Source organism: Sceloporus occidentalis, unplaced genomic scaffold, assembly GCF_023333645.1.
Source record: "Sceloporus occidentalis isolate IW3139 unplaced genomic scaffold, rSceOcc1.0.p SCAF_5, whole genome shotgun sequence".
Classification (NCBI taxonomy): domain Eukaryota; kingdom Metazoa; phylum Chordata; class Lepidosauria; order Squamata; family Phrynosomatidae; genus Sceloporus; species Sceloporus occidentalis.
Window position 1 is genome coordinate 102,007,171 of NW_028316985.1, and position 13,861 is coordinate 102,021,031.

General features: G+C 41.6%; 1 protein-coding gene across 3 annotated transcripts in view; it reads right to left on the reverse strand.

The window, feature by feature from the left end:
* Positions 1-10,292, reverse strand: part of LOC149312595 (proline-rich protein 5-like) — a 91,829-nt gene extending 81,537 nt beyond the window's left edge. For 2 of the 3 annotated variants that reach the window (XM_089524940.1, XM_089524939.1), the window contains exon 1: positions 10,137-10,222. The gene's annotated coding sequence lies outside the window, so the exon portion shown is untranslated. Of the gene's footprint in view, positions 1-10,136 lie in introns of all 3 variants that reach the window. The other variant, XM_089524941.1, reaches the window with a different exon arrangement.
* Positions 10,293-13,861: the final 3,569 nt, after the last annotated feature.

The following is a 13,861-nucleotide window of genomic DNA, read 5'->3' on the forward strand; positions in this document are numbered from 1 at the left end:
ATAATGTATAGTGGACATGTTAATAAACCAATACACAAATAATCATATTAAAACATTAATTTAAAGCAGTTTTTAAAAGGCTATTAGAATAATAATGTTAAAATACAGACACTTTTAATTTTGAAATTAAAACTGCAGGCTTAAATACTTAAAATAAAGATTTGTTCATGCTTGAAATGCTTGGAGTCAGCAGAGGAAAAAGTACCTCCTTCCTTTAACCAGAGATATAATTATATCAAGTTATTGGGCTAACAAGAGTGGAAAGAAGGAATTCGACCTAGTTATTCTATCGGGGAAGGCCTCAGATCACTAAGTGACATGTTATCCAATTTAGCTGTCAGACTGCATTTAGAATTCAGTACTGGTCCTAAATATTTGACTTGCCTGAAAATGTAAATGCAAATTAATTTAGACTGGTACTTTAGAAAGAGAAGTGGGAGATACTTATAACCACAATTCTCTTTTTCAAATCTCAGCCTACACCCACACACCCTTCCACCTACAAAGCATAATTCCAAAAACAGACTGAACAAGGACAAGATTACTTTAAACAAGACAGTCCTTATTTACAATTGGAATGTGCAGTAGATTTCAGCAAGCTTTCTTCTCAAAGCTTAAATGTATATCAGTTCCTGAAAACTAAATATGGGTGACATTCCTGATTTGCCTAGACATGACGCTAGAACACCTTTAATCTCGTCAGATTTGCTAATGCTTCAACATATGAGCTGTTCCATATAATTTTCTGATATACATCATAACCATGGTAGTAATTTTCAAGGAAGTAGCTGTGTTACTCTCTTGAAGCATAAATAGGAGAAGTGGTGGGAAAAGGAATGTAGCAGAACCTTTAAGACTAACTAGTTTTTATTTTTGCATGAGCTTTAGTGGATACAAAACCACTTCTTCAGATGCTTACAGGAATAAAGCATATATACACAGTTGTGGATGGAATGGAACAGAATCCAGAAGGATGAAAATCATGACTCTTCCTCTACATTTTCAAAGAGCTACATATAGTGATACAGGTTTTTCAAATCTTTACAGTGGTCAGTTGGTGCTGATGTCACTTTCATACACCAATAACTAACTGACCACTGTAAAAAATAATTCAGGGGTAGCCATGTGGACTGTGCAGCAGAATACAAGAAAACACAAAATCCACAAGCAGCTATACCTTTTTGGGGTCAGCTCTAAAAGATAAAATACATTATGCAAGCTTTCAAAGCTTCACTGCCTTCTTCATCAGGCAAAGATGCATGCTTCTCAATCCTACTATATTTCATCTCATTCCCATAAAAGTGTATATATGCTTTATATCTAAGTATCGATTTATCGTTCTGTAAGCATCCAAAGAAGTGGCATCCACGAATGCTCATTCAAAAATCAAAAACAATTAAAGATGCTGATACATTCTTTTTTCTCCTCCTCCTCCTTCTCCCCTCCTCCTTTTTATCATCAACATGGGGATACCATCAGATGCAGTGTCTGCAAATTTTGTTCCCTATATCAATAAGCTCTTGACTTCTTCTCAACATGGCTGTTAGGCTTTTTGAGGAATCATTTCCCATGCTAAATCTAACATACCTCACAAATTCTAAAATACATTTTAGCTTCATTCACAAACAGTTTAAAATCAAAACCTGGGTGTTATTAACACTGTGAAAATAATCCAGGCTGAATCTGGGTTAATTCTCCAACGTTCAAACGGATCTTGAATGCATCCAATTAAATTGGGTGTGTGTGTGTGTGCCAAAACCCCACTTATTCCAGAATAATCAATACTGGGTTTTCCCTGGGTTTTAAAAAAAGATCTGCATCATCGGTATTGTGAATAACTGCTGTGAATAGACCCAAATAGACCTAGGATAAAATGCTGCAAACCAAAAAAGGGGTCCCAGATCCATTTGCATTGTTGCTTCCATGTTTATTCCAATGCTTGTACATGTGAACAACCAAACTAGCAGAGATACACATCGATTCAGTTCCATAGTATGAATAACAAACCTGGAATGCATGAGTGACATGATTCGCATTGCTGTGCTAAAAACAACAATGTGTGGATGACTCCTAGGCATTCTACCCAATTTCTGCCTTCACTCAACTGTGTAGGGATCTAATCTGACCCTCATACGTCTAGGCACCCTATCCTAGTGCAAGGTAACATATATACTTGACTATAAGTCGGCCTTATGTATAAATCGAGGGCAGCTTTTTGGGCCATAATTATGGATTTTGATATGACCAGAGGATAAGTCAAGGGTAAACCTTAGGAGCATGTAGCAAAGTATCTAAAGGATGGAGCTAAGTAAAACAATGCCAAAGAACTTTTAAAAATTCCAGCAGGTATAACTGTGCTCATACTAAAAGCTAGATAGATGACAGAGCAGAGGGTGATCAGTGCTTCCAGGGCAGATTATGCTTTTGCTTTTCACCAGGGGATGGTTCTTTTTTAAAATAAGAGTTAAAGTACAGTACTTACATTGACTCGTGGATAAGTTGACCCAGATTTTTTGGGTCAATTTTTTGACTAAAATTTCTAGACTTATACATGAGTATATACAGTATATGTTGAATAAAAACCATCAGACAGTCACAGAGATGGGTTTATTCAGACAAATTAATAATGGCTGAGTTTGGGTCTCCTACACACCCTAATCACCTGTTTCCTTCATTTACCACTCCTATGCTGGGAGGGGAGGTTAACCTAGGATTATTGTTCATGTTCATGTGTCAACACTGTGTCATTCATTTACTTCTGGAGTGGTTCTATTCTGCTGCAGAAATGTCAGTTATCCCTGAGCAATAGCTTACCACACAGTCCCTAGAATGTCTCACTTGTGAGCACTATTAGCATGGGATAAAAAGCAGAAGAAAGGCAGTTTTGAACTGAAAGAACATTCTGGACTTCTGTAGGTTCTTCATCGAATTAGTTGCCCTGAAAGAAAGATAGATGCTTCTAAGCAAAGTCTAAGTCAGCGAGAATTCTGACACTGATTTAATTGAGAAAATGAAGGGGAAAGCCTGTGGGTATAGAGAAGTATGCCTATTGAGCCCAGCCCAACACATTTCAAAATGACTTTTTCCATCAGAGCTGGAGAGCAAAGGCTCAAACTGAATGTGTGCAAAAATACTCTTGAAGAAAGGTCTATATTTAAACGCAATGGACTTTCCATTTATCTTTCTGCATTTGATGCCTTCCTGTTTATTTTTTCTTGTATTTGCAATAGTCATATTACATAAAAAGCTTTCTATCGCATTGAGAAAAATCAATTAATTATTTTGTCAGTACCTGTAACGGCAATATGGCATTTTTGGCATCTGCCCAACAATTAGTTTGACAACCCTCATAACACTTTGCATTTTTCTAACAAAATACCACACTGAGCTGCCTGGTGCAGAAGGAAAGCACGGATTGCTTAACTGTAGCTAACAAAGGAAAAAGCCCTCTATACTCACTTTGATCAACCACAGTCAATGCTGAGCAACTGTCCCTCTTCTTGAGGATTGGAAACCAAGGTCTGAATTTGACCTGGTTGTTGTATAGTGGGTCCCAGATTTTGGTAGATTAGGGTTTCCTGTATCTATAACCACTGGATGTACAGGATGGGACATTGGAAGTGATGTTCAACAATATCTGCATTTCATATGTCTGTAAGTCATTGGCTGAAGCCTGGCTTGGAAACTTGATTAATAGGAAATCATCAGTCGTTACCCATCTTGCCCATAATAAATCATTAGATGCAATTTATGCTCCTTTCAAAGGAGTTTTTCTCCTACAGTCTTGAAATGGAAATATTGCATTGTCTCCATCAAAATGTAATCTGTGAGTTTAGGGTTCTAGGCAGGATTACAAGATTTTCTAAAAAATAAATTGTCTTAAATTGGGCAAAAAAATTCTGATACTGTTTAGCCCATTTGAATACATAGTTATCTGCAGATACATAGTTATCTGGGGGTGTGTGTGGGGTGACACCCAGTCAGCTTCCCTGCAGCATCCATGTGTGCTACCCCATCCATATGCACATGTGCCCCCTCTCCCCCACGTCCACACTACTCTGAGCCACATGTGCACACACCACTCTACACATCCTCCCACGCTGCTCTCGCCCACCCACCTCTTCGCTCTCTGCTCTGGCCATCTGCCTCTCTGCTTTTGCCCACCCACCCACCTCCCACCTTCCTCTCCACCTGCTCACCCCCTACCTCTCCACCTTGCCCATTCGTGCTGCTCTGGCCTGTGCTGGCCAGCACATGCACCAAGGGACAATGCTGAAAATGATGCACCAGAAGTCCCACCCCCAGAAGTCCCACTCACCCCTGTGCTGGGTTTAGAAGTGGATATTTGTGGGTATCCACCTTATTTGTGTGAGTAGCAATACATTTTAGGTACTGAGATAGTTATAAATCTTGCAGATATTTATAAATATATCAGCACCTAAGATGTATTGCTACTCACACAAATGCAGTGGACTGTTCCCATCCACAGTGGTTTGGTTCTGGGATCGACTGTTGATGGAGAAAATGATGAAAGTTCAAGCCTCATATTATTCAACGGTGGCAAGCACCACCACCACTGAATAATATGGGGTGTGCTGATCCAGGGGTGGTTGAATCTGCAGTTCGCTAGTCCATCTATACAGTGGGCCCACTGTACCTCCAGATTCTAGTTATCTGGAAAGCAAACCATGACTTTCTTCTGCCTGGAACACCTAGGAACCCCTGTAACGGCACACATTAACCACTTATATCAACATATTTGGGTATATTTATATGCAGTGCACCAAAATGGCTACTCGGACTGTGAAAGTATGCACATTTAGCTATGAATTAGCCCCAATGAACCCACTTCTGAGCAAACATATATAGGACTGGTCTGCATAAACAAATTACAACATAAAATACAATGCACAAGAGTGAGGAAAGTTGTGCAGACTATCCTGCCAGCCATATCCCTTGCTAACCACCTGAAACAGCCCTATAATTGTACTGATGTCCACATGCAGAGCTTCATCATACAAGGGGCAGATCAGAATATAGAGAAGCCCTACATGCCTACCTCAATCTAAGGGCTACTACCTTGTCTAGCTAACAAAGGAACAGCCATCAGGGACTTAACGAGCAGGTACATCACCAGTGGGTATAGGGGGCACAGCCAGCAAGCAGAGCAACAGCATGACCAACTTATATGTAATAACATGTGAAGATCTTCACCGGATCCCCTGCATGTGATACTTCATTGAATTTTCCACTGTATTCTTCTATTATTTTGTATCAAATATAAATCCCCCCCCCCCAAAAAAAAAAATCCCAAAGGATCAGTATGATGCAGTGATTTGATTGTCAAACTCACTAGGACTCTAGGAGACCAGGTTTCAAATCCCCACTCAGCCATGGAAGCACCATTGGATGACTTTGGGAAAGTTACATTCTCTCAGCCTTAGAGAAAGGCAATGGCAAACCACCCCTGAATGCATCTTGCCAAGAAAACACTGTAAGAGGGTTACCATAAGTCATAGTTAACTTGAAGGCACATAAGAACAACAAATAAATGTCTTCTATAAGAGGCTTCTTTGACCATTTTCATAGTATTGTCATCAGTGGCTTCATTAGGGCTGCACCAGGTAATACCTTAAGGAGGGGTGACACCACTGCTCCCCAAGCATCTGCCTTTAGGCTATGGCATTTGCCTGTGTCCCTTTAAAACACTGAAGAGCTAGTCTGAATGGGATGAGGCTCAGTGGGAAAAGAGAAAACAGGCTCAGGATTTTTTTTACAAAAATAATTTTTTTAAATTAAAAATAAAATTTGAATCTTTTAATTTTTTAAAATCATTACAATATCTTATCAAAGTTTCCCTTTAAGCACATAAAATGAAAATACATTTAGTCTGTGCATATGATATTGCGATTTAAAGGTATAATTATAATTCTTCTGATTGTGTATGCCATACGTATTGCCATTACATTTAGTGATATATGAGAATTACAATAACTAAATAACATTAATACAAAAACATGACTAAGGATTCTGTGTGGGTGTGGCATGGGAGGAGGTCAACAGGGTCGGTGACACCATGAGTTACTGCAGTGGATGACAGCACCCCTAGTGATACCACTAGATGTCATTTACCTTCTTCTTCTTATTTCCTTTCTTTATTTTCTATTATTTTCTATGATGATGATCTTTAAAGCTGGATGCCAAAAAAAAGGGGGGGGGAACTGGTCTGGGAGTAGTTGTTCTTTTCATCTTGTGGTTTACTGGATACTTTGAAAACTCTAAACTGAAAATTCTGCTGGAAAGCATTTTTCTGCCAACATCCATCATAATCCCTACAAGAAACATATCTTAATTTCATTTTCTTCCCATAATTACATTATTAAATGCCAAGTTTGTTTACATGATGCATCAAATAGCAACATTTGATGCACCAAAGGATGCAGTTGCTCACCGACTCCACAGAGCAGGGCCCTTCTGTATCTCGCTCAAACCCCAAACCCATTCCCACATCTTTTGACTCTAGACTTTCCATGTTATTCTGGGTTTACTCAGACAATTTCAAAATCCACCTTTCTCTCACTTAAAGATCCCTTGAGATCCTACTATTTTAAATGGCTTAATGCTTGGTTAAGGAGAACAAACATGAAACACTAGTCATCTATGATTCACTATTCTTCATACACAATAATCAGTGACTTTGTCTACAGGACTTTACCTACATTTCACCTTGTTTTGTCTGTACATATGAATGAGAGGGGTCATGAAGGCTAAATAATGCACTTAACTTTAATGTGATCAGCTCTAAAATAGTAGGACATGAGCTAGCTTTGCAAATAAGCGCACCAAATTTATTGCCTCCACCAAGCTTTCTCATGCAAAACACACATTTAAAACATTTTAAATCAGCAAATGTATAAGAAGATGCAGTCCACAAGAGTGCAGGGTAGCAAAATCATCTCCCTGGTCATGATCTAAATCTTTCTTAATACACAAAATCTCACTGGGACTGAACTGATCACAGCAACCTCTTTCTCCATGGGCTCAGCTGGAGCTGCACATGATACACAAAAGATTTCATATCCTCATGATGTGTTTTCTGTCCCAGAACATATACACAATATTTGCCTGAGTTGTGAAATACACCTGCATCTGTACCGTTATGCCCACACACCAGCCAATTTTATGATGCTTGAGTGAGGAACCTGGCAATCTTACAACATGAGTTTCCAAACTATTATGGGCAAAGGAGAGGAAAACTTAAGTGGCTTTCCTCTTTTTCTTGTAATGTGAAATGCCAGCTGGAGCCTGGCATTATCTTGCATTCACTGGAGAAGAAGCATCAGTCAGAAATTGTCACTGATTTGCTGTAGGGCATCTAGAGTCTACCCATACATCTTGATCTACTTTCTGCCTGTTCCTGGGTTAGATGAAATTCAAAATAAATAAATAAATACATTCCATCTAACCCAGGATCAGGCAGAAAGTAGTTCAAGATCTACTGGTAGACAGACCCCTAGATGCCTTGCAGCAGATCAGTGACAGTTTCTGACTCCCTGAGCAGCAACAAAAAGAATTATCCCTATTCAGCTAGGTTACCAGTATCTCTAAACACCTGTATTTTAGATGTAGAGTTGAGCACATATTCAGGGCATCCTAGTGTTTAACTCACAGGATTCAACAGGTTCTGCCTCTTGAACCACCATGCTATGCTACATTTTGTTCTGCCCCCTGAGATGCCATTTTGCTGGTGGCTCCGAAGCAAAGTAGATCCTGCAAAGCTGGCACTTACCCACATTTGGTGCAGCATTTGTGTTTCCCAGCTACACTGACACTGGTTACACCAGCAAATGTATCAAGTTAGAAAGGATGGCATAGCAATAAGCTGGCAGTAAATGCATACCATTCAGCCAACCAGGGTCGCCCAGGGCATCTCCTGAAAAGCTCCTGTACAACTGGCTTCTGCATTTCTTCTTCGTTCCTCCCCCAAAATGAACTGGATAAACTGTGAAACTTGGACTGTGTGCAAACTAGATTCTGATATTGTGGGAAATTTTTTTGATTGGTTTTTAACTTTTGTGCAATGTTTTATACAGTAATCAAAAACAACAGTATGGTAAATATAACTGATAAAGCTGCAATCAAAGTAAGTCTTAACTCAACTAGATGTTGCAACAATCCTGCTGCACAGATATCACCCATGTCCTTCAATAATCTAAAACTCTGCCTTTAATTTAAATAATCAAATGAAGTTTGATTTTTTAAAATCCCTTTTCAAGGTGTGTCTCTACTTAGCCAACATGGCATAGTGGTTTCAATATTGGCCTACAACTCTGGAGATCCAAGATTTGATTCCCAGATCAGCCATAAAACCCACTGGGTGACCTTGGGCAAGTGACATACTCTCAGCCTCAGGGGAAGGCAATGGCAAAGCACCTTTGAACAAATCTTGCCCAGAAAATATGATGAGGTTGCCTTAGGGTTGCCATAAATCGGAAACAACGTGCAGGCACACAACAGCAACACCAAGCGTCCCTAAGACGGAAGCCCTTTCCCAGTGCCAATATTCAGCGATTTCACAACGGCACCAAGAACAAAGCGATACTTGTTTGGCTTGGACTCTAACCCTGGAGAGGATACTTGGGCACCACACTATTTGATCCTTAATGTTCACATCGAACCCTTGACAGTGTTTCAAGTCTCACAGACTAACAAGTCAAACACATAGCTGTGCTAGTCTGTGAAAATTCAGTATGGAAAGGGATCCTGCAGCACTGTTGAGAGTCACTGAAAGAAAGAAGCGGTGCCAAACCAGATTATTTCTCCAGTGTGGATGCAGCCTAAAAAGGATGCTTTTTCCCACTCTCAAGCCACACTGGCTAGCCTTGGGCATGTCCCCCCCACGACTTCAGCTTCCTTGGGCCAGGATAACCAGGCAATCCTCCTTTTCCAGGACATGTCCTCCATTTCAACCTTATGTCCAGGAAGAATTCCCAAATGTCCTCCATTGGAAGAATGGTAAAGAAGCACAAAATGTCTATTTCTATGCGTGTTTTTAGCTTTGGTGGGTCATGGCCTACATTTTTTTGGCTTGGGTGTCCTACGTTTTGTGGCGCCTTGTCTTCCTTTGCGGTGAGGACATTTGGTCTCTCTGACAAAGCGGTGTATAAATGTAAATAATAATAATAATAATAATAATAATAATAATAAATTTTATTTTTACCCTGAGGCAGCTTACAATAAAAATCCATACAATATAACAATAATCCCCATTATCCCCTTCCTCCCCTAAACCACAAGGGGGTGCTACTGCCTGGCATTTCGAACTACACAACCCCACAACACACAAACACACACACACACACACACTTTGCCAGCCTAAGGAAGCCATTATTAACTGGGCACATAGAAGACATAACAGACCTCGATCTCCCTTGATTGTTGGGGGCCTTCCAGTCGTATGGCGACCCTAAGGCAAGGGGTTTTCTTGGCCAGAGGGGTCTTGTTGCCATGGCCTTCCCCTGAGGCTGAGAGAGTGTGACTTGGCGGAGGTGCATTCGAACCCACTGCCTCACTCTTATAAGATGGGCTCTTCAGAGACAAAGCCATGGAACCTCGTTGGTTGTCCTTTTCCAGTCCTGTGTGGGTTTTGGAACCCCATTTCCCTGAGGAAGAACAAAGGGCGGGAACCCCCCCCCCCAGACAACTCCAACTCCCAGAATTCCATAGCCTTGAGCCAGACCCAGAATTCCATAGCCTTGAGCCAGACCAAGAATTCCATAGCCTTGAGCCAGGCCAAAGAGTGAAAGCGTGGCCAAACCGGGTTCTCTCTCCAGTGAGGATGCAGCTCCCAGACACACCCTCTCAGCCTCAGGGCATGGCCACAAACCCCCCCACCCCACCCTTCTCTCTGCACCAACCGAGCTAAGGAAAAGCCCAGGACAGGTTCCCCTTAAGGCACCATAGGGGATTAGGGGCGTCCTCCTTTCCCCGGACGTGTCCTCCACCTCCAGTCCTGGAGGCATTCCTTGGGGGGGGTGTCCTACATTTTGGGGCAGAGAGGACCCATCTGGCCAGCCTGAGGATGGAGAAGCAGAGAAGCCAGGGAAGGGGAGGCGAGGGTCCCCATCCCCACTCACCGTGGATCCAGGGGAGAGTCATGCCAGGAGGGATGCTCTGGAGCCTCGCTAGCAGCGCAGCCTCTGGGGCTCCTGGCTGCTTCCTTCTGCTGCCATTTTAGCCTCTCCCTCCGCAGAGCTGGCTTCCCTGGCTGGGATGGAGAGAGAGAAGATAGAAGAGGGATGGAGGGAGAGGAGGAGGAGGAGGAGGAGGAGAGGAGGAGGGAGACTGTCTCCGCCCTGAGAGAGGAGCCAGGCAGAGGCCCTCCTCTTCTTCCTCCTCCTCCTCCTCCTCAGTCAGAGGGAGGGAGAGAAGGAAAGCCCAAGTCCTCCTTCCTCCCAGAGTCTTCCTCTCATACTGGCTACACCTCCAGCTGAGGCCAGAGAGGGGAGGGCTGCATCCACACTGGAGAAATAACCCGCTTTGGCAGCATGCTGAGAGACTCCAGGGCAGTGGGGGGGGGGGGGGGTTGTTGCTTGCCTTCCCTTCCCCACAAGGGAGCTCTGTGGGGCCAACTAGAGCTCCCAGTCCAGGCCCCAGACTGGTTTCAACTTCTCAAAGAACCTTTATTTCAGTGGCTCCTAAACATCGTGATGTTTATCACACTATACTCTTATAGTGCTACTATTCCACTTTGACTGCTCTAGCTGCCTCCTGTTGCATTCTGGGATTTGCAGTTTTAAGGAGGGGTATTTAGAATTCTCAGGCAGAGAATACCCCTCCTTAAAACTGCCAATCCCAGAATGCAACAGGAGGCAGCTAGAGCAGTCAAAGTGGAATAGTAGCACTATAAGAGTATAGTGTGATAAACATCCTCTGGAACAACCTTCCGGAAGAGATCCATCTTGTTACCTCCTTGGAAGGTTTCAAGAGGGCAGTTAAGACGCATCTCTTCCGGCAAGCCTATCCACCCCATCTTCTGTGAAGACATCATTCCCTGTTCTACCCAGGATCAGAATATTATATCTTACAGTTGTCTGTGCTGCTTTTAACTGTGCTTGAAAATGATATGTTTTACCCTCGTATCGTATTGTTATCGTTGGGTTGTAATCCTGCCTCGATCCACCTGGGAGAGGCGGGAAAATATAAACAAATTTTATTGTTATTATTATTATTATTATTATTAACTGGGAATAGGTGCTAACATCTGTGGGGGGTTGATCACACTGGGGCTGATGTCGACACCAAAGAGAGATTAAAGCACATGTAAAGTGTCCCGCAAGGAGAGCGGAACTGGCGAATGGTTATCGCACGCAGTTGCACAAATACAGCGCTATCAGGAATAATAAGTAGATAAATAAAACTTTTATTTATATCCCGCTTTTCTACTATAATAGCAATTAAAGCGGCTTACATATTTAAAACCAATACAGTAAATAATAATACATAATAATATATTTTACCCACATCCACCCCCCTTTAAAAAAGATTAAGAATATAGCCTGGTTAAAAAAACCCTGTTAATAACAAATGGCCGCTTGGGCAGAGAGGTAGCATAGTGCATAATGTGTGGGGAATTCATTTATAGCTATTCAGGAAAGGCTTGGCAGAAGAGATCCATCTTGATAGCTTGTTTTGAAGCTATCTAAGCTGGTAATTTGATGGCTCTCCTGTGGCAAGCCGTTCCACAGTCTGGGAGCGCTTGCAGAAAACGCATTGTCGCTGAATTCCCGACAGTAGAAAGATGAGGGTTAATGCTTCTTCGTGACCACTTTAATGGCCATTTTTGCGTGACACCACGTGAAAGCATCCCACGTAATTATGCTGTTTTCCCAGGATGTTCATGGGATACACTCCCAATCTCCTTTGTGTGATAAATCCCTAGGTTGAGGAGGCAATAATAAAAAGAAGAAAAAAAAAATTTTATATCCCGCTTCTCCAATTGGATCAAGGCAGCATTAAAACAGCATTAAAATGCATTAAAACACCAAATAGTGATTAATATAATAAAAACCTTCTAACAGAAAAGCCCATCCACCCTCAAGTTTAAAGGAGGGACTTCCTCCTATCTTCCTTATTTTTAAGTCCAAGGAACAAATGCCTCCCTCATTATCCACTACATGAAATGGCATGTTATCATCTTTGGAATCTGCCATCTCATACAAATTTTATTTCTTCTGGACAGTAAAAACATTACAGTTAGCCCTCCACAGCTATGACTTTTGTGGATTTGATGACTGTATATACTCATGTATACGTCTAGAAATTTAGGTCAAAAAACTGATCCCCAAAAACTGAGTTGACTTATTCATGGGTCAATGTATGCACTAGACTAACTCTCATTTAAAAAGTGAACCATCCCCTGGTGAAAGGCAAGAATGTAATCTGTCCTAGAAGCACTGACTCCACTCTATTCTCTCATCCATCCAGCCTTTTGCATAAGCACAAACAGTTATGACTGCTGGGATTTCTAGGTTCCTTGGCATTGTTTTCCTTTGCTTCTCATCCTTCAGATTCTTAGTTACATGCCCCTAAGTTTTGCCCTCGACATATCCATGGGTCATATCAAAATCCATAATTTTGGCTCTCAACTTATACATGAGGTCAATTTATAGTCAGGTATATACGGAATTTGCAGTTTTGATTGAAATGTTCTCTCCTGGAACTTTTAGGTCTTCCAGCGCAACTCTGCCGCATGTTGACCATAGAGTTGTGCTGGAGAACCTACAAGTTCCTAGAGAAAATACATTTCTCCAGGTAGTTGTAGGTCCTTCAGCATGATCCTATGGCCAAGTTCTGACACATGTTGACCATAGAGTTACAGTGGAAGACCCAGAAATTGCTAGAGATGTGCTCTCTTAGGTAAAAGGAACAGGGGTTTTTTATTTGTGGTTTCTCCAAATTCACAGGGGTCCTTCACCCCGAACCCCAGTGAATGTGGAGGGACTGCTGGGAATCGCATGATCCTCCAGATATTGTGGGGCTGCACATCTCTATATAAGCTAAAGTGGGTAAGAGAGTGCAGGTACATATTTGGCCCTTCACCTTGCGTGCAGACTGGGTACTAAGCTGAATAAGGATACAAAGTACCTCCTCGGGATAAGAAAAGCCTTACGCAAGATCCCTTCCAATTAAAAGCAACCAGGCATATGGCTTACCAGCTGTGAGTATATGACTGCTCAGGATCTCAGCAAAGGATCCTGGTTGTGCCCTTATTATTTATTTATTTATTTATTTATTTATTTATTTCAAGGATTTATATCCTAACTTTCTCCATTTCTCTTCTTCATCTTTCAGAAAAATTCTCAGAAAAGCTTAGAAACACCTGCTTGCTCAACCTTGCTTGGCTTTTGACTAAAGGGTAATTCACACTGTGAAAATAATCCCAGATGAATCCATGTTGAATCTCTGTTGTTCACACACATCCCGAATGCACCTGATTAAACTTGAGGGGAAGGGCTATCAAAAACCCACTTAATCCAAGATATTTGATATTGGGTTTTCCCCTGAGTTTTTAAAAAATATTATCATCATTGGTAGTGTGAATAACCAATGCAAATAGACCCAAATAGACCTGGAATAAAATGCTTTATTCAAATGCTTGCACATGTGAGTAACCGAATTTGCAGAGATGTGCATCGATGCAGTTCCATAGTGTGAATAACAAACCCAGAATGCATGAATGAGATGATTTTCATTGTCGTGCTAAAAAACAGTGATGTATGAATGACCCCTTAGGGTCAAAGCAGACGTGAAGGGGAATGTGCTTTGACTCCTATAACAACAGGGATGCAATCCTTTATTC